Source organism: Lactuca serriola, chromosome 8 (genome assembly GCF_051521515.1).
Source record: "Lactuca serriola cultivar US96UC23 chromosome 8, Lser_US96UC23_V15, whole genome shotgun sequence".
Lineage (NCBI taxonomy): Eukaryota > Viridiplantae > Streptophyta > Magnoliopsida > Asterales > Asteraceae > Lactuca > Lactuca serriola.
The window spans coordinates 228,174,329-228,195,749 of record NC_136415.1 but is presented as its reverse complement, the minus strand read 5'-3'; positions in this window follow the sequence as shown (position 1 = coordinate 228,195,749).

Genomic DNA, 21,421 nt, shown 5'->3' with positions numbered 1-21,421 from the left:
TGGATATGGTTCGCTCTATGATGAGTCGTGCTTCACTACCTATCTCTTTTTGGGGGTATGCCTTAGAGACTGCCGCCCATATCCTTAACCGAGTCCATACTAAGAAGGTTGCCAAAACGCCTCACGAGATGTAGACAGGGAAAGCTCCCTCGTTAGCACATATCAAGGTTTGGGGTTGCGAGGCTTTCGTAAGACAAGATACTCATGACAAGCTCGAACCTCGTAGTGAGCGATGTATTTTCATCGGCTACCCGCAGAAATCCTTTGGATATCTCTTCTATAGACCGAAGGACAATGTTGTCTTTGTTGCGAGGAGAGGGGTTTTCCGAGAGCGAGAACTCATAAGCCAAGGAGACAGTGGGAGGCAAATCGAGTTTGAAGAGATTCAAGAGTCGATAGATGAAGGAACCTCTACCGCTGGCACTCAACCTGAGGAGGAAACTCCGGTTGAACCGATTGACGAGTCCTTACCTCTTAGACGTTCCGAAAGAGTTAGAGTTCAACCCCAGTTTGATGGTTTTCATATTACTACCAAAGGGGATACATATATTAGTGATGGTACACTAATAAATCTTGATGAACCTAATAGCTATAAGGAAGCCATGGTAGGCCTGGAGTCTGTGAAATGGAAAGAAGCAATGGATAGCAAGATCCAATCCACGTAGGATAACCAAGTTTGGAATTTGGTTGATTATGTGCTCGGACGTAAGACTGTTGGGTGAAAATGGATCTTCAAGAAGAAGACCGACGTGGATGGAAACGTATACACATAAAGCGCGATTGGTCGCGAAGGACTTTACTCAAACTCCCGGAGTTGACTATGATGAGACCTTCTCACCAGTTGCGAAGATAAAATCTATTAGAGTGATGCTAGCGATTGCCGCATTTCATGATTATGAGATTTGGCAAATGGATGTCAAGACCACTTTCCTGAATGGGAAGTTGGCTGAGGATGTTTACATGACTCAGCCAGAGGGGTTTGTGGATCCGAAGCATCCAAATAGAGTGTGTAAGATTGAGAAGTCCATTTATGGACTTAAGTAAGCGTCTCGCAGATGGAATCTTTGCTTCGATGAGAATGTCAAAGAGTTTGTATGTCGATGACATATTGCTCATAGGAAACGACATCATGACTCTGCAGGAAGTTAAGTCTTGGCTCGGGAAGTGCTTCGCTATGAAGGACCTCGGAGAGGCTTCTTACATTTTGGGAATAAGGATAGTGAGAGAAAGAAGTAAGAGACTAATAAGACTTAGTCAGAACACTTACTTAGAGAAGGTACTGAAACATTTTAGTATGGAAAACTCAAAGAAGGGAGAATTACCGATACAAAGCAATGCCAAGTTGAGTAAGACTCAAAGTCCGAGTACCGAACCTGAAGTAGCAAAAATGAGCCGAGTACCATACGCTTCCGCAGTTGGCTCAATCATGTACGCTATGACTTGTACTCGCCCTGATGTAGCCTTTGCTTTGAGCATGGTTAGCAGATATCAAGGGAATCCTGGCAGAGCTCATTGGGTTGCAGTTAAGAATATCCTTAAGTACCTTCGGAGGACGAAATAATGGTTCTTAGTCCTTAGAGGGAGTGATGAGTTGAAGGTGCGAGGGTATAGTGACGCCAGCTTTCAGACCGACAGGGACAACTACCGTTCACAGTCGGGCTGGATCTTTTATCTTGAATGGAGGAACAGTGACTTGGAAAAGTTCCAAACAGGAAACCGTAGCTGATTCAACGTGGGAATCAGAGTACATTGCAGCGAGCAAAGCATCCAAGGAGGCAATATGGCTGAAGAACTTCATCGGTGATCTTGGAGTTGTACCTGCCATAAAGGAGCCCATGGAGATTTTCTGTGATAATGAATGAGCGGTTGCCTTGACCAAGGAACCGAGAGATCATGGTATATCACGACACATCGACAGAAAATACCACTTTATTAGACATCGTGTAGAAGAAGGACAACTCGTAGTAAAGAGGATATCATCAGAAGATAACCCAGCAGATCTGCTTACGAAGGGATTGAGTAGGGTTAAGCACTTGCAGCATGCTAGGAGTATTAGGCTGAAGGATGATATTAGCATAGATTAGATAGTATTAGAAACGTGTAATATATAAATGTAATTAACATTTGATGATTAAATAAAGGAGTTTTATTTATGAGTAATGTTACTGTCTTATGTTAATTGTTTAACTATTATTTCATTTTGTCCACAATCGTTCATATGTTGGAAGTAGATATGAATGAAGATTGTCGTGAATTGGTGTGTGGATTGTCTAAATGGTATTACACATGGCAAAAGATTGCTACGACATTCATGAGCGCTTATGAACTGGTTTTGAGCATTGGAACAAACGCGCGCTTGCTGGAATCACCTTATGGAATATGATATAAAAGGGTGATCGCAAGACGATAATATCATATAGTCTTAAAACCTAGATATATGGTTTGTTATTTGTTAATTGATTGTACATTGATAATGCGAAAACGCATCAGTAACTCGATATTATAAAACGCATTGTTGTGTATAGTTGATTAATGAATAAGTAAATGCATATAAGTCGAAGTTTATCTGTAACTTTTATCCTAAGAGGGAAAAAGCGATATCTCGGCCGCTCGATGATTTGATTTGACTTATGTGCCGGGCCCGGTCAGAACTGAATTGATGTGCTCGATTAAGTTCTATGTCAAATAAATCAGAGATCAATAAACCTAAATGCTTGACTAATCATTCCATAGAATTGTCAGCATGATATCTAACAGAGGACTGTACGATCCCTTATCTAAAGGACAAGATTGATTAGATCAGAGTTTGACAGCGTCTTTGAGAGCTACGATTGCAAATTGAATTGTACTTAGGCATATAGTTGCTAGACTTATCCAAGTGGGAGACTGTTGGAATAGTGTCTAAGGCTACAACTATATTAGGCAAGTATTTGACCCGATTGTGCATGGTCCTTTTGGGTTGCCTTCACCATAGCAACTTGATAGGATGATTTATTATGAGAGAATAAATATTATTAATATATTATGAGAATAATATAAGGAATAATAATATTGTTATTTGATTAGTATAAGTCATAGAATTGATTAGGATTAATTTGGTGACTTAAAGATATTAATTAAATAAGAGGGTATAAACTGTCAATTGTTTTATAGTTACACTTTAGACTATAAATCCTTATTGGATGAAGGGTGGACGGATTCTAGGGCTAGGGATAGCCTCAAATCTTCCAATGCTTATCTAAGGAAAGGATTTGGATTGCTTTAAGGAAAGATTATCCAACTAGGGTTTAAGGTGAAACCCTTAAGGAGTCTACAAGTATAAATAGACCCCATGACCAAGGGAAATCGGCATCACTTCAAAAGAAGAGAACCCCTGGCCGAATTTTCTCCTAACCTCTCTCTCAAATCATCCTCTTTGCTAGTTGGTGTTTGTAAGCCATTAGATGAGTGACAATTGTGACTCTAGAGCTCCAAGACAACAAGATCAAAACAAGAGATTCAAAGGTAAACTTCTAGATCTGATTTTGTATTGTTTTATACCTAATAAGTCATTAGAAGTCTTGGATTCAAAGCATGTTTAATTAGAGAAACCTAGATCCAAGCATTAGGGTTTTGCATGCGCACTTAGGAAAGTTCTTATAACTAAAACCCATCACATAATTCACAAATTGTTTTCAAAACAGTTTCCTATCAGAGTTCCCAGAAATCCCAATTCATAAAGTGTGAGGATGTGTATGTCACGCCTTCGCCTTTCCATGGTCACCTAAAGTACATGAAACAATAATCAATAAATGTAAGCTCAAATGCTTAGAGAATTACCCCCAAAATACCAACATGTACAAACCAAAAATAATGAGCCTTCAGCATAACTGGACCACCTCGCAGGGCCTACCTTCTATCTGGACCGCTCCCAAGCCTTCAGCATGACTGGACCGCCTCGTAGGGCCTATAGCCTATCCGGACCGCTTGTCGATCCTTCGACATGACTGGACTGCCTCGCAGGGCCTACAACCTATCCGAACTGCCCCAGGTATGTTGGCCTTCAGCACAAAGCAGGACCGCCTCAACCCAACCACCTGAAAAACAATCATGTGCACATAAGTAACATATGCTAGCATATAAATATATCAATTGACAGCTCTAATAAATCAGTTAGCATAGCAACATCCTCTAACCAGGATACCAACATAGCAGGCCACTAAGAATACTATCATCCTAACTACCAAAGTGCTAATCAATAAGCATAACATGCAATAAGCCTGGATACAATCTGAAGGGCCATCATTGGTGCCTTAGACCCTGTTGATATAATGATAATAACTCACCCTTCAAGTAGTACAGAACTGAACTGAGAGCCTCTAACCGCTACCTCACCGACAACCTCGATTGTCTAAAATGTAGAATACTAAATTAATAAGTGGGATCTCAAAATTGCCAAAGGGGCCATATTGTCCATTTCTCTAATTTGGGCCCAAGGTTCAGTATCAATTCACTACCCAAAGTCCATCAATGACCTAATTTTCCAATTGGGCCTACTTCCTAATTGGGCCTTACCAAGGGACTCCTTATCAAAACTGGCCCAACTTCAATTATTCAGGGCCCAACGAGGTCCAATTCCAAATGGTCTAAAGACAGCCCAAACCCGAAGCGCAAATGTCAAAAGCCCAACACAGGAAGTATGCGGGACATACTCGTCCAGTATGTTGGGCGTACTCCTGTTCCATGTTGACTGATATCAGGGTGGTTGACCCTGTACGCTAGGCGTAAAGGAATTACATTGGGTGTACATGAGGTTTCACCAAAATCCTAATAAGTGCTTAATGGCTTAAGCACTTAAGCCTAAACTCTAGATCCATCGAGCAAATGTGCCATAGGACTATAAATCTAGCTATTGGGACACCATTTTTATCACATGGTCTTAATCCATGAAGACCTTCCTACTTATTGCATGAGACAAATCTAGCTATTGGGACACCATTTTTATCACTTAGGACCTCTTCTAAAGTTTGAAAGGACAACTCATTTCGTCTAAATCATAACATGCAACATCTTGGGACTTTTGGGACAAGAATGCTTCCATAAAGCTAAAATGACTAGATCTATATCATACAAGTATAAATCTCCAAGCTTCTTACCTTCTGGAGCTTCTAAGGCACAACACAACTTCAGATATGTAGTCTTGTTCTCCTGCTCTAACTAGTTCATGAAATCCTTCACCTTCAAGGGTTCAAAATACACACCAACTCACACTCACACACAAAACTAGGGTTTGGAACATTTTCTAGAATATGGAGGCTAAGGATAATCAGAGGAAATGATCCATAAGGGTTTTTATATAGTCCCCAACCCTAATTATTAGGGTTTTCACCTAGGGTTTATCTCCCTACTAATATCAGGGTCGGTAACAGTGCTATCGGGTACCTACCCTCTAGTTAGTTGTGTGTCGCCCAAATCAGCCCAGCACGGAGGTGGTCTGCATTTGCGTCCTATACGGTGATGTGAATGGGTGGTCATTGCCAATGAAGATTGTGTATTTTCGTCCTAAAGGTAGTGTCTCTAATCCTTAAGGCGAACACTATTGTCACCAAAGTTAAGGTTACGTGTGGTGCAGTTGGCCTTATAATTATTAGGTTGCCTCGGGAATTTCTCTCTACGAAAATTTTGAGTTCGTGGTATGCCAACTTTTTTCGTTCCTTGAAGTTGGTTGAATAGGTAGTCGATTCGGAATAGGGATATTGTCACACCCCCAAACCAGAATGGCGGAAACATTCGGGGGTGGATGACTTCACGTAGTACCATAACAATTGAATATTGTAAAGAAAGTAACACAACCATCATATATATGATAAAAACGTATATTGTTGCGTTATACATATTTCCAAAAGAATATTACAATATGATGATGTAAATGTATAATAATAAACGTCCTTAGCGTTCCTTCTTCAAAAGCTGGTGGTTACCTGTATTACTGATTCCCTGAGAAATACAAGTGGTTTCGAAAAAGTGTCAACAATTAAGTTGGTGAGTTCATAAGTATTTCGTATTGAAAAGTATGTCCTGTTGGTAGAAAATCGATGAACGGGGTTTTCAGAAAATCCAATATTTTCTATATATAGTTTGAAAAGTTCCCAAAGTTGGAGTGCGTTAGTATTTTTCGTACTTGAATGATAAAGATAAAATTTGTGCTCAAAATAATGTGAAAACTGAATGCAATTATGAATCTCGTAAATAAAACTTGTTTTTATACTTTCATTTGAGTCTTATAACCATACTATTGACACAGACTGCCTGTAACAACATTCTTCAGGTGTTGTAGTGTTATGACATTTGTCACCCCAGACCTGTCGGTCTAATTGTAGCTAACAATTTAGGTGCGGGGTTGTCAATCCCGTATAGATCTATACACAAGTATCACGCTCTCCCTCCAAGAGATTATGGTATATAATACATGACTTGAAATGCATACATAAGAGTACGTTGAAGTTTGAATATCTCACATCACTTAGTATAAATAGATTTACGATAAGAAAGACTTTACTTCATTTTTTTTGAAAGTATTTAACTTTTCAAATTGTATACGTAAGAATGTATGACTAACTTGCAAACTATACCCATTATAGTTTTTTTTTCTGAAAGTATGTTCCATTTGGTGAAAATAACTTGAATATATACTAAACCTTATACGTAAAATAAGATGTTGGTATCGATAATTAATAAGATAAATGTTACATTTATGTTTATAAAACGATACTTTTACTTGTATTGTACTTGTATTCCCCCCTTAAAATATGAAAAGACTTGAAAGGTAGGGGTATGAACTAACTTGTTTGGTTTGAAGAGAGTGGGGCTAGAGTCAAGCAGAACTTCAACCGCGTAAAGCTGCATCTTCGAGCTCTTCGGGGATCTCAGTAGCGTAGAACCTTCGTCGGGGGATCGGGTGCGGAAATCGAGGGTGTCGGGATGGCTTCTAGTGCTCGCAAGTGTGTGAGAGTGAGTGGAAGTTTGAGAATGTGTGCCAAAAATCCGTAGCTTATGGCTTCTATTTATAGTGTTGGAAAGGCGAGTACGTTGGGCGTACGCGTTACGCTGGGCGTACTTCGGTTATGTTGGGCGTAACTTTGCATCATGGCTTACGACTCGAGTCTAGCTAGGCGTAGAGCTGCAGCCGATGGGACTCGACCCTGCACCTGAGTACGCTGGGCGTACTCTTACATTACGCTGGGCGTAATCCTGGCTTCCGTCTTCTAAATTCCGTAACTTTCGCGTATGGGCTCCGTTTTTCGCGTTCTTTATATCCACATGTAGGCGAGATTATTATCTACAACTTTCATTTAGACTCCGTGCTAGTTTTAAATTTATTTTTAATGATATGTTTTTAATAGGCCGGGACTGATAATGTCCGTTAAAAATTCATAGTTTCTTTATTTGACGTCGGTTTTTGTTTGTCTTTTTATCATTTTACTCCTATTGTGGAGACCTTCAACTTTCGTTTAGGTTGCGATAACTGAATAACGCTCGATCTTCAATTCGAGTTTTTAGCCCTCTACTACTGTTACGAAACTTAGAAAATTCGTAACTTCTTCATACGAGGTCCAATTTGGGCGATCTTTTTATGTACGTTTACAGTTTAACGAACTCTACAACTTTTTTTTAGATACTTAAGGCTAAAATGCATTTTATTGTAATTTCACTTTTTACGTTAAATAATGTTTTACCGGTGTGTCGTAAATATTCAAGTGGTTATAATTTGTTCAATATAACCCGGTTTCGAATGTTCTTTATGTTTTTGGAAACCTTGGCACGATATCTAACATTTGATGCATCCCCATTTAGATATTTGAACACTTTATTTTTTAGGTTAATTTCGTTGATTCCAAATAGTTTTCGTTGTATTTGACTTTTGAGTGTTACATTGTTTTTGGAAAATATAGGGTGGCACATCATCCCCCCGTTAGGGGAATTTCGTCGCGAAATTTAATCTAAGATAGAGTTTACAGGTTAGGAAAAAGATGCGGGTACTTTTGTTTCATCTGATCCTTGCGTTCCCAAGTGTATTCAGGTCCTCGCTTGGCGTTCCAGCAGACCTTCACTATAGGTATGTGGCTTTGTTTAGTCCTTTTTATTTCCCGATCCATGATCTCTACTGGTTCTTCTACGAATTAGAGATTCTAATTTATTGCAATTTCGTCTAGAGGGATGACAAGGGTCTCATCGGACAAGCACTTCTTTAGGTTTGATATGTGAAAGGTAGGGCGTACGTTGTGGAGTTCCTGAGGTAATCGAATTTTGTAAGCCACCGGACCGATCCTGGCAAGGATCTCGAATGGTCCGATGTATCTTGGGTTCAGTTTCCCACGCTTTTCGAAGCGTATTAACCCCTTATAGGGCGAGACTTTTAGTAGGACTCGATCTCCAACCTGGAATTCCAAGGGTTTCTGTCTTTTATTCGCGTAACTCTTTTGTCTGTCCCTTGATGCTTTCAGACGTTCCCGGATCTGACCAATCTTCTCCGTAGTTTCCCTTATGATTTATGGTCCAGTGAGCGTGTTGTCTGTTGCTTGTCCTTTTGCTAGTTCTGTGTCCCCCACTTCGGCCCATCACAGAGGTGACCTGCATTTACGGCTGTAGAGGGCTTCGAACGGGGCAGCCTTGATACTAGTGTGGTAGCTATTGCTGTACGAGAACTCGACCAAGGGTAGATGGGTGTCCCATGCTTTGCCAAAATCGATTACGTAAGATCTCAACATATCTTCTAGGGTTTGTATGGTTGTCTCACTCTGGTCGTCGGTTTGTGGGTGATAAGCAGTACTCATGTCTAGTCTTGTTCCTAGAGATTTTTGTAGCGGCTGCCAGAACCTTGAGGTGAATCTACTATATTGGTCCGAGATAATGGATATGGGCACACCATGCAGTCGTACAATCTCTCTGAGGTATGTTCTAGTTAGTTTCTCCCATTTATTCGTCTCTTTGATCGGTAGGAAGTGCGCTGATTTAGTTACCCTGTCGACGATCACCCAGATAGTGTCGAGTCCGCTTGCCGTCCTGGGTAGTTTGGTTATGAAATTCATGGTTATCCGTTCCCACTTCCATTCGGGTATTTCTGGTTGTTGCAACAATCCTGAGGGCTTTTGGTATTCTACCTTGACTTTGGCACACATCAAACATTTACTCACGTAGGTAGCAATTTCGGCTTTCATGTTTGGCCACCAGTACAGTTTCTTGAGGTCGAGATACATCTTATCGGAGCCGGGATGTGTGGAGTATCGGGTCTTATGGGCTTCGTTCATGACGACTTCTCTGAACCTGCCAAACTTCGGCGTCCAGATCTGATCCATGAAGTAATGAATTCCATCCTTCTTGACTTCATGCTTCTTATCCATTCCCCTTAAGGCTTCCCCTGCCACATTTTCAGATGTTAAGGCTTCTATTTGGGCTTCCTTGATTTGCGTGGACAGGTGTGAATGGATTGTCATAGTTAAAGACTTCACTCTGCGGCCCGAGTATTCCTTCCGGCTGAGTGCATCGGCCACCACATTAGCCTTTCCGGGATGATATCGAATTTTGCATTCATAATCATTTAGTAGTTCTACCCACCGTCTTTGTCTCATGTTAAGTTCTTTCTGGTTGAGGATATGCTGGAGGCTTTTATGATCGGTGAAGATTGTACATTGCGTGCCGTAGAGATAGTGCCTCCATATCTTTAGAGCGAAGACGACTGCTCCTAGCTCGAGATCGTGCGTTGTGTAGTTCACTTCGTGTGTCTTTAATTTCCTTGAGGCGTAGGCGATGACCTTCACTCGTTGCATCAGGACACACCCGAGTCCTTGGTTTGATGCATCGCAATAGACCACGAAGTCCTCTGTTCCTTCTGGCAAGGTTAGGATGGGCTCACTACATAAGGCTCGCTGTAGTGTCTGAAACGCGATGGCTTGTTTTTCTCCCCAGTCGAAGGTCACACTCTTCTGAGTTAGGGTGGTGAGTGGCGTGGCAATCTTTGAAAAGTTTTGTATGAACCTTCGGTAATACCCGACGAGTCCCAAAAATTCCCAGATTTCTGTAGGGGTTCTTGGAGTCATCCAACTCTCTATTGCCTTGATCTTAGAAGGATCCACGTGTATCCCCTCCTTTCTTACTACATGTCCTAGGAAATCCACTTCCCGAGTCCAAAATTTGCACTTTGAAAATTTTGCGTAAAGCTTCTCTGCCCTCAATGTTTCCAAAACTTGGCGGAGGTTTTGGTTGTGTTCTTCCTAGCTTCTTGAATAGATGAGTATATTATCTATGAACACGATCACGAATTTATCCAGGAAGGGACGACATACTCGGTTCATCAAGTCCATGAACACCGTTGGAGCATTTGTCAATCTGAAGGGAATTACTACAAACTCGTAGTGACCATAACGTGTTCGGAAGGCCGTTTTAGGGATGCCTCCTTCCAGTACTCGCAGTTGGTTATAACCAGATCTTAGATCGATCTTTGAGAAGTAGCTCGCTCCCTGTAGTTGGTCGAACAGATCGTCTATGCGCGGAAGGGGACATCGGTTCTTTATCTTGAGTTTGTTTAGCTCCCGGTAATTGATGCACATGCAAAAAGATCCGTCCTTCTTTTTCACGAATAGGACCGATGCTCCCCATGGTGAGAAGCTCGGTCTGATGAAGCCTTTGCTCAGCAGCTCATTTAACTGACTGGACAGTTCCTACATCTTGGCTGGGGCTAAACGGTAAGGCGACTTTGCTACTGGAGTAGCTCCGGCGATTAAGTCGATTCTGAACTCGACTTGGCGTTCTGGTGGAATTCCTTGAAGATCTTCCGGGAAGTTGCAGACTTCCGAAATGTATTTAATGTTCTTTGGTTCTTGTTTCTGTTCTACTACGTGGGCTAGAAAGGCATGGTATTCCTTACGAAGATATTTTTGTGCTTTAACACAGGAGATGATTTGTAAATTTGAACTAGGTTTGTCTCCATATATGACAAGAGTTTCGCCGTTTGGCAGATTGAGGCGAACGCCCTTTTCGTGACAAAGTATATCGGCATGGTGAAGACTTAACCAGTCCATACCGATGATTACATCAATACTTCTTATCGAAATGGGCATAAGGTCGATTTGAAATAAGTGCTAGTTTAAATTTAATGTGCACCCTACGTACATATCGCTTTTGCTTTCCGTTTTACCGTTAGCCATTTCTACTGTGAGTATTTTATTGAGTGGTTGGGGTTTTTGATTAAGTAGGTGTTTGAATTTATAACTCACAAAACTTCTCTCCGCACCGCAGTCAAAGAGTATGCATGCATAAATGTTGTCGAGGAGAAACGTACCCGTAACCACCGTTGGGTCAGCTATTGCTTCATTTTGACCTATCGCCAGCACTCTCCCAACACCGCCAACATTCCTTGTCTTGGGGCAGTCCCTCTTGAAGTGCCCAGTTTCTCCACACCCATAACATGCCTGGCTTATCCCAGTACCAGGAACTTGAGTGACTGGTCACGCTGGTGCCTTACAGAAACGGGCAGTGTGCCCTTTCTTGTCGTAGTTTTTACAGTGCATCTCGCAGCAATTACCGTGGTGATGGTAGTTGCATTTGCTGCACTTGGGTAGGTTCCCAGCATATTGTTTTGTTGGCGCAGGGGTAGCAGGAGTTGTAGTAGGAGAAGTAGCGGCATGAACGGCCACCATTTGTTTCTTTGAAGGTTCTTGCGAAGTTTGCCCCTTTCTCTTGTTCCAGAATTTCTTCTTGCTATTGTTGTTGGCATTGTTATCGTTGTTGTTGTTCCTTTTGGTTGGTTCAGCAACGATAGCAGTGACTCCTTGACAGACACCATGATCAGCGAGAGATTGCGCCAGTTCCTTGGCGCTGTCGAAGGTCATGGGTTTGGAAGCTAACACACTTCCTCGAAGTTGGGGTGATAGTCCCCAGATGTACCTCTCCATCTTTTGGCTTTCCAGGATCACAATCCCTGGGCAAAACGTTATCAAGTCACTGAATCTGTTGGTATAGCCTGCGATGTCCGAGCCTACCATCATAAGGCCCCTCAGTTCCTGTTCGAGCTTCTGAATCTCGTCTCTAGGGCAGTACTCTCGTAGGAGCATTCATTTTAGGTTTTCCCAACCCATGAAGTTCGCCACCAGTAGGGTTAGTGTCTTGACGTGGCCGTTCCACCATGTCAGGGCGCGTTCAGAGAAAGTAAAAGCAGCAAATTTTACTTTGCTTTCTTCAGGGCATGCGCAAATTTCGAATACAGCTTCTGTTTTCTCTATCCATTAGGATAGAGCCAATACTCCCCCAGTCCCTTAAAAGGCAATAGGTTTTCTGTTGGTGAAGTCCTTGTAAGTGCATACCCCTGAACGACCTTGGCTTTGGCCATTTGTAAAGCTATTTATTCCTCCTCCTGACCCGTTTTTGCTCATTTGAGCCATCATTGCGGTTACAGCGGTTGTTATAGCGGTTTGGAACATAGCTGCATCCATAGTTGGAGGGGGCGGTGGAGGTGGTGTTGGAGTTGAGTTTCTGCGTGCTGATCTATGAGGAGGCATGTTCTGGTAGAGAAAACTAAAAATGAATACTATAAGTTTCTAATGTTTTGACATTCGTGTACTAGAGGGTTAGTTGTATCTTGTAATTTGTTTTCACTTTAGTTTATGGTTTCAAAGTAGGTATAGCAATTTAGTTAATCCCATAAGTTTAGAGAGCTATATAAAGAAGTACTTCATATTTATATATATGTCACACATAAGGTGTGTTACATTATGCTTCATGTTTAGGAAAATTTGACCTATCTAGAGGTCTCCGATTACAAATACAAAGAAAATAAGAGAAAAACTTTATCCGAGGTCCTGTTCTATATCCAAATTGTTGGAGTTGAGCGAGTTCTACTTGCGGCGTGTTGTACGTTTGCAGCTAGATTCGGCATCCGACTGCTTGACTCCCATTAGGCGCCTTTCAAGATCTGCTTGTTGTTCCTTCATCTCTCTTATTTCTGCTAGTGCTATCACCATTTGATTTTGAAGTGTCCCTGTGTAGATTTGGGTGTTTTCGTGTAGTCCTTCCAGACGACGGATGTCTGCAACGTTACCCTGTGTAGGAGCATTGATCTCGCGAACTCTGGCTGCTTGCTTGTCCGCATGGTAGTTCTGGGTAGCTATAGTGCCAACAATAATGGGAAGCGCTCGATCAGGTGAGCCTCCCCTACTGACATTGTAAAAATCTCAACAAATGCCGAAAGGAGGGCGTACACCTAGTTGGTGGCTCCAGTAGTAGAGATGGCTTCCCCAAATGGGGATGGGTCCTGGTTGATATGGTCTGATTTCGAGAGGATGAGGAGCGGGAGGGTCGATTACTTCCGGCTTGGAGTCTATCCCACTAGTAACTTCCTCGACCTCCTCGTCGACTTCAAATTCCTTTCCGACTTTGACTTTGAATTCTTCTTCGACTTCCTCTTCGATTTCCTCCGGGTCTTCCTCCGGGTCTTCTTCTATCCATCCGCCGTTGCCTTTGTTTGGGTAGTAGGGATCTCCCGGTAAATGGAATCCGGCCATTTGTTTGAACTAGGATAGAGGTATGAGAATTTTATAAGTAGATAAATTTCTATTTAACAACATCCTATGTTTAACTATATCTTACGGTGTGCAAGTTTTTCATTATACTATTATTTTATAACAATACTCCTATAGTATTTCAAATTGGCGAATCTAAAAGAATATTATTTGGTAAGATTTTGGCTTGTTGTCCAATACGACCATTCCTCGACGTACGTTAGTCAAATCCAGGATAAATATAGTTGATCAGGCTATATTAATTCTCGATTTGATTACATACCCCGAGGCCCAATCGTAGTGTCACAACTTGCCTTAATAATTTTTAGGAAACTTGTCATGATACGAGACTGATACATGTGAGTAAAATGTATATTTTTAAAAGAAAATATATTATTTATGAAAACGTTTTGTCAAAGGGTTTTTGGTCCCCTTTGTATTTATAGTTTGTATATCTTATGTGGTTCGATATACTTAGTTCACTATAAACAATGCTCTGATACCAATCTGTCACACCCCTAAACCAGAATGGCGGAAACATTCGGGGGTGGATGACTTCACGTAGTACCATAACAATTGAGTATTGTAAAGAAAGTAACACAACCATCATATATATAATAAAAATGTATATTGTTGTGTTATACATATTTCCAAAAGAATATTACAATACGATGATGTAAATGTTTAATAATTAACGTCCTTAGCGTTCCTTCTTCAAAAGCTGGTGGTTAGCTGTATTACTGATTCCCTGAGAAATACAAGTGGTTTCGAAAAAGTGTCAACAACTAAGTTGGTGAGTTCATAAGTGTTTTGTATTGAAAAGTATGTCCTTTTGGTAGAAAACAATGAATGTGGTTTTCAGAAAATCCAATATTTTCTATACATAGTTTGAAAAGTTCCCAAAGTTGGAGTGCGTTAGTATTTTTCGTACTTGAATGATAAAGATAAACTTTGTGCTCAAAATAATGTAAAAACTGAATGCATATATGAATCTCGTAAATCAAACTTGTTTTTATACTTTCATTTGAGTCTTATAACCATACTATTGACACAGACTGCCTGTAACAACATTCTTCATGTGTTGTAGTGTTATGACATTTGTCACCCCAGACCTGCCGGTCTAACTGTAACTAACAGTTTAGGTGCGGGGTTGTCAATCCCGTATAGATCTATACATAAGTATCATGCTCTCCCTCCAAGAGATTATGGTATATAATACAGGACTTGAAATGCATACATAAGAGTACGTTGAAGTTTGAATATCTCACATCACTTAGTATAAATAGATTTACGATAAGAAAGACTTTACTTCATTTTTGTTGAAAGTATTTCGCTTTTCAAGATGTATACGTAAGAATGTATGAATAACTTGCTAACTATACCCACTATAGTTTTTTTTTTTCAGAATGTATGTTCCATTTGGTGAAAATAACTTGATGATATACTAAACCTTATACGTAAAGTAAGATGTTGGTATCGATAATTAATAAGATAGATGTTACATTTATGTTTATAAAACGATACGTTTACTTGTATTGTACTTGTATTCCCCCCCTAAAATATGAAAAGACTTGAAAGGTAGGTGTATGATCTCACTTGTTTGGTTTGAAGAGACTGGGGCTAGAGTCGAGCAGAACTTCAACCGTGGAAAGTTGCGTCTTCGAGCTCTTCGGGGATCTCGGTAGCGTAGAACCTTCAACGGGGGCTCGGGTGCGGATATCGAGGGTGTCGGGACGGCTTCTGGTGCTTTCAAGTGTGTGAGAGTGAGTGGAAGTTTGAGAATGTGTGCCAAAAATCCGTAGCTTATGGCTTCTATTTATAGTGCTGGAAAGGGGAGTACGCTGGGCGTACGCGTTACGCTGGGCGTACTTCGGTTACGCTGGGCGTAACTTTGCGTCATGGCTTACGACTCGAGTCTAGCTAGGGGTAGAGTTGCAGCCGATGGGACTCGACCTTGCACCTGAGTACGCTGTGCGTACTCCTACATTACGCTGGGCGTAATCCTGGCTTCCGTCTTCTAAATTCCGTAACTTTCGCGTACGGGCTCTGTTTTTCGCGTTCTTTATATCCACACGTAGGTGAGATTATGCTCTACAACTTTCATTTATACTCCGTCGGCTAGTTTTGACTTTACTTTTAATGATATGTTTTTAATAGGCCGGGACTGCTAAAGTCCATTAAAAATTCATAGTTTCTTTATTCGACGTTGGTTTTCGTTAAAAATTCATAGTTTCTTCAACTTTCGTTTAGGTTGCGATAACTAAATAACGCTCGATCTTCAATTCGAATTTTTGGCCCTCTACTACTGTTACGAAACTTAGAAAATTTGTAACTTCTTTATACGAGGTCCAATTTGGGCGATCTTTTTATGTATGTTAGCAGTTTAACGAACTCTACAACTTTTGTTTAGATACTGAAGGCTAAAATGCATTTTATTGAAATTTCACTTTTTACATTAAATAATGTTTTACCGGTGTGTCGTAAATATTCGAGTGGTTATAATTTCTTCAATATAACCCGGTTTCGAATGTTCTTTATGTTTTTGGAAACCTTGGCATGATATCTAACATTTGATGCATCCCCATTTAGATATTTGAACACTTTATTTTTGAGGTTAATTTCATTGATTCCAAATAGTTTTCGTTGTATTTGACTTTTGAGTGATTGTTTTTGGAAAATATATGGTTGTCACAGATATTGGTTACATGAATGGTTCCAAGAGTCGAGTCGATTCTGAACTCAGCTTTGCATATGATTGTATTTCCGAAAGAACTTATGGGAATACCTCGGGGAGATTATACACTTATGGGATACCCTTGATGTCTTTTGCTTCTTGTTTCCTATTTCTATTGTGGGCTAAGAAATGGCATGGTACCTCTTACATAAGTACTTATGAGTCTAGATACAAGGGACGATTAGGAGGTTTTTCGTTATAGATTAAAAGGTTTTTGTTAATCGGTCGGTTAAGGCGAAGGGTCTCTTCGTAGCACATGAAATTGGTATGGTGAGGATCAAGCCAATCCTTGTCACATGACGACGTTGGAACTTCTTATTGCAACAGATGTTAAGTCGATTTTTGGAAAGGGGGGGGGGGTGATTGTCCAGAACGATAATGTATTCTGTGTATATATATTTAATGCTTCCAGTTTTATCCTTGTTATTACTACTGAAAATATTTTTTCCATAAGTAGCGAGCACTAGCTGTACAAGTGCCTTCATAAATAGTGATGAAATTTTGTAGTATAATCCTTACTAGGTCCCTCTATGATAGTTTGGTGTAATCTAGTCGTATATAATTAAGATTTAAAAGACAATTGAATGAGTGACCCTGCCCTATGCCCTCAACCAAACAAGGAACAGGAAATAAGCAAGAATCACACATTCTAACTCTATAGAATATTAATTATATATGACCCTAATGTTTATATTAGCCATCAAAGATCACCTATAAGAATCCTTAATTTTTATATGAATGGTGTGATTTATTCGGGTGAGGGGCAATTTATGACTATGCTTTGTCAGGTTTTAAGGTTTATGGTCGATAACTCTAAATGGGCACCAGGTTTAGTGGGAAAATTTAAGGCTTAAATTTTGTTGTTTGGAAACGTACCGATAACCGTTAGTGGTTCCGGGAGAATCTCTCTTGTAGTGATCAATAGTACCCTTCCTTTACTATCAACATTCGCGTCCCTGGCTCTTGGGCACCCCCTTTTGAAATGCCCAGCCTCGCCACAACCATAGCAGGTTTGGCTCGCTCTGGCACTGGCGGCTTAGGCAAATGGGTGGCCTGTCGGGTTGGCACTTTACAAAAGCGAGTCGTATGCCCTTTTCTGTTGGAATTCTTGCAATGCATCTATTGGAAAGATCCTTTGTGATGGAAGTAACATTTATGGCACTTGGGTAGGTTTCCCACATATGATTTCGTCGGCACTGAGGAAGTAGGGTTAGTAGTGGCATGGGTTGCCACAATTTGTAGTCTTTTAGCAGGTACCTGAATCGTACGACCCCCTTTCTTGCTCAAAAAATTTTGTTTCTTGGGTAGTACCTTTCCTTTGTCACGAGATTTCTTAGATTTTTGATTTGGGGTGTCCTTGCAGGAACACACCTACTGGTGTCCTTGGTTGCCACCAGGGTTGGTACTGTTGGCACCACTCCCGTTTCCGTTTGCGCTGAGAGTGTTAAGTTGTGCCATGACGGCTGACGCAATGGCTATTATGGTGGCTTGAAATGTAGTGAGATCCATTTGTAGAACTGGTGTTTTCCCGGCATGCTGGTTACTTGTTTGTTGCGGCATGATTCTATTATATGGCATGAAACAGGTTCGTAAGTAACTATGGTGATTGCTAGTTGTATTTCATATACATACATATATATATATATATATACATATATATATATATATATATATATATATATATACACACACACACACACATTTATGTATATACATATATAGATCACATGTATTATTGTATGATTCCCAAAGGTTTCGACCACATGATCAAAATGTACTTATGGTAATAGGTAATAGGTATTGTGCAAATGTAAGTTTATCAAAATAAAACATAACTGTCAATACATTAAGTTACCTCTGGTTAGATGGGGCTTGGACGACATGCCTCCCTTGATTTACTACTACTAGTTGTGATGAGAGATGTAATAAACCTAAGACATAGTGCGAGTAGTGTAGTCATTAACTCATTTGGCTATACTAGTCTATCATATGCCAAAATGACGCAGAAGGTGCCTAGCCATTTCACTCATTTCACAAGTGGCCTCCTCCGCTCTCCGTTCTGCTAAGGTTGCCCTAGCCTCAACTGTAAGGACTTGTTGTCTCATGGTGGCCATTTCCTCCTCTAACGTGTGTAGACGGTACATAATGTCCTCCTTCTCTACTTGTTGGTTTAGTATAGCTCCTGAACGATGTTCTTGTTCTTCGTGGATGCGTCGAATTTGCATTGTCGCATTCATGGCTTTGCCTTCGATCTCTATTACTTCATGATGGAGAGCCTGAATCTGGGTGCCTAGATGGGCTACTTGTCGTATAATTAGACGTAGTGCTTCACTCGTGAGGGTGCTAGGGCCCGGAGTATGGTGTAGTGGGTGCATGCCAAATGCAGATCGTCGGCTGTGCCCTCTAGCCCAGGAATGTAGCTAAGTTGCCCTTTGTGGAGGTGCATCCTGGACAAGATAGAGGTCATTAATGAAGCATGACCTTGCATGGGCAATATTTTCTTACTAGGAATGTTCATCCCAAGAGAACCCCTATTGGGTGCTTACGTACCTAGAAGGAAGGAGGTGAAAGGGTCTATTGCCTGCTCGCGGTGGGGTAAGGTTCGCTAATGATTTCTCCAACTCCTCCTTCCTAGTCTGACTCCTTATTAGAATCCTCCCCTTCGTAATCCACCTCTTGGTATTCTTCAGGACCCACTTCTGGGATTTCCTCGTGATCCTCTTCTCGCTCCTCCTCGATCCATCCGTTAGCTGCTATGGAAAGGTAGTGGGGGTCTTTGTGGTGAAATTCATCCATGTTGTCTGTGTGAGAATAGAGGTATGAGAAATACGCAGAGGATTTAAGTGTGTGGTTCTATGGTATCCTAAAATTCTCCTATAGTATTTTAAATGTTGCGTTTAATTCTGGGTATCTTAGCGTTGGTAAGTGTAGACTCATCGTTTACTACGGCTATTTCCCAACATATGGTAATTACACCTCGGATAAATATAGTTGATCAGACTATATTTATTCAAGGTCTAATTACATATCCCAAGGCTTACCCGTAGTGTTCAACTCATCATACCACTTTTATAATGTACTTATTATGATATTATTCCTAGTATGTATGCATACTTTTATAAAAATACTTATACTTAGAAAAAGTATATTTTTAGTTAGAGTATTTTAGTCCCATTGTATGCATAGTTGTATATGTTGTATGGTTTAATATACTAGTTCACTATAAACATTGCTCTGATACCAATCTATCATACCCCCGAATCAGGACGGCAGAAACGTCTGGGGGCGGATGACGTCATTCTATTGTATCATAACAGTTGAATATAAATGAAACATAGCAACCCAAGCAGCGTACATTGAGAATACAAACTTACATTCTTTACATACTGTATTTGTTCATCAGTTACACAAAAGTGAGAGAAAAGTACAAATTCCAAAATGCAGCAATCCAGCTCTCAATGACTTAGGTACCTGCTTACTGGTTCCCTGAGAATACAAGGGATTTTGAAAAATGTCAACATTGAATTTTGGTGAGTTCATAAGCATATTTGTATGAAAAGATTTGTGACTGCTTTATTTAAAAATGGGTTGTATATCTCCAGAAAATCCGATATTTTCTATAAAAATGAGTTGTAAGTCTTACACCAAAGACTAAAAACATATATATGTGTGACCTTTGATTCTTTTACTTGTAATTGTAAAATGTATGTTCCCAGAAAATCCAATATTTTCTGATGTATGAAAAAATGTAGTCTTAAAAACCCTAAGACCAAAAATTTAACCAATTGTGTACTGAAAAGTAGTATGCAGTTTTATTTTTTAATAAAACTGGTGAAGTGTAAGCTTCCTGTTAACCAATATAGTATTGTTAATCACTAAGTGAGTTATTATAACCATGTTTAATGTGACTGTTATGCCTATACGTCGTTCTTCAGGCGTCGAAATCGGTAAGAAATTTGTCACCCTACACTGGGCCGTCTAGCTGTACTGAACAACTCAGGTGTGAGATTGTCAATCCCGTATAGATCTATAGACAACTATCTTGTTTTCCCTCCAGTAGACTCTGGTTATAATGCAGGACTTGAAGTGTATGCTAGGTAGGTACGATGAAGTGAATGTCTCACTAGAGCATTAATACATTTATGTGAGCTATGACTCTTTTTTATTGTAAAATAATTTTACTTTCGAATAATTATATAGTTCTTCTGAAATGGTAGTGTAGTAATTGAGACCTATAAACTATACCAATTATAGTTTATTAAGAATGTTTTGTCAAGTCGATTTATATAATCAAATATATAAACACATGTAAGTTATCATTTCTATATGTTTTTAAAAGATTATAACATATAAACTTATATCTAAAGACATGTATAAAACATTTAATATGATAAAGACAAATTTCTAGTTTCTGACTTTTCTGTCCATGTTTTTAGAAAAATTATAGAAAAATCATCGTATGTCGAAATTTGGATCTGTAAACTCTCAGAGCTTAGAAAATGAGTCTACTTTGTCCATATTATTTTTCCCTGACATTAAGTGGTCGCTAACTAGACTGAAAAATGTTCATTTTTATAGGTTTGTCTGAAAATGTTCTGAAATGATAGGCAGTTTTGTAAAAATCTAGAAAAATCGTATGAACATGTGCAAGTAGTTTTTAAAAAAGTATAGACCTGAACTATTTTCTTATTGAAAAGTTCTGAAATATATGAAGTTAAATAGGGAAAAAAATCCGTTAAACAGTCCCCACATTTTTTGTAGAAAGCTGATTTTTTGTAGAAAGCTTAGAAAAAAATTCGTTAAACAGTCCCCACATTTTTAGTGACATATCGTATATTTTTAGTTTGTAAAGCCTTTAGATCATCCAAATTAGATTTGTTTTACTTGTATTCCCCTCTCCTAAAAACTTAAAAAAACTCGAAAATGAAGGATTATGAACTCACCTTGGTTGTTTTCGAAGGTTGTAGGAAGGAGGATGATGAAGATGTCGAGCCTAGGATGAAGGTGATAAATTTGAAGAGCTTATTGGAAAGGATGGTGTTCTAGGGATTTAACACACGAAAAATGTGTGTAAACATGGTGAAATCTACATAAGATCACATAGAAGGGATAGAATTTCATGAAATAACTTACTTAGAGCTCGAAAATTTGAAGA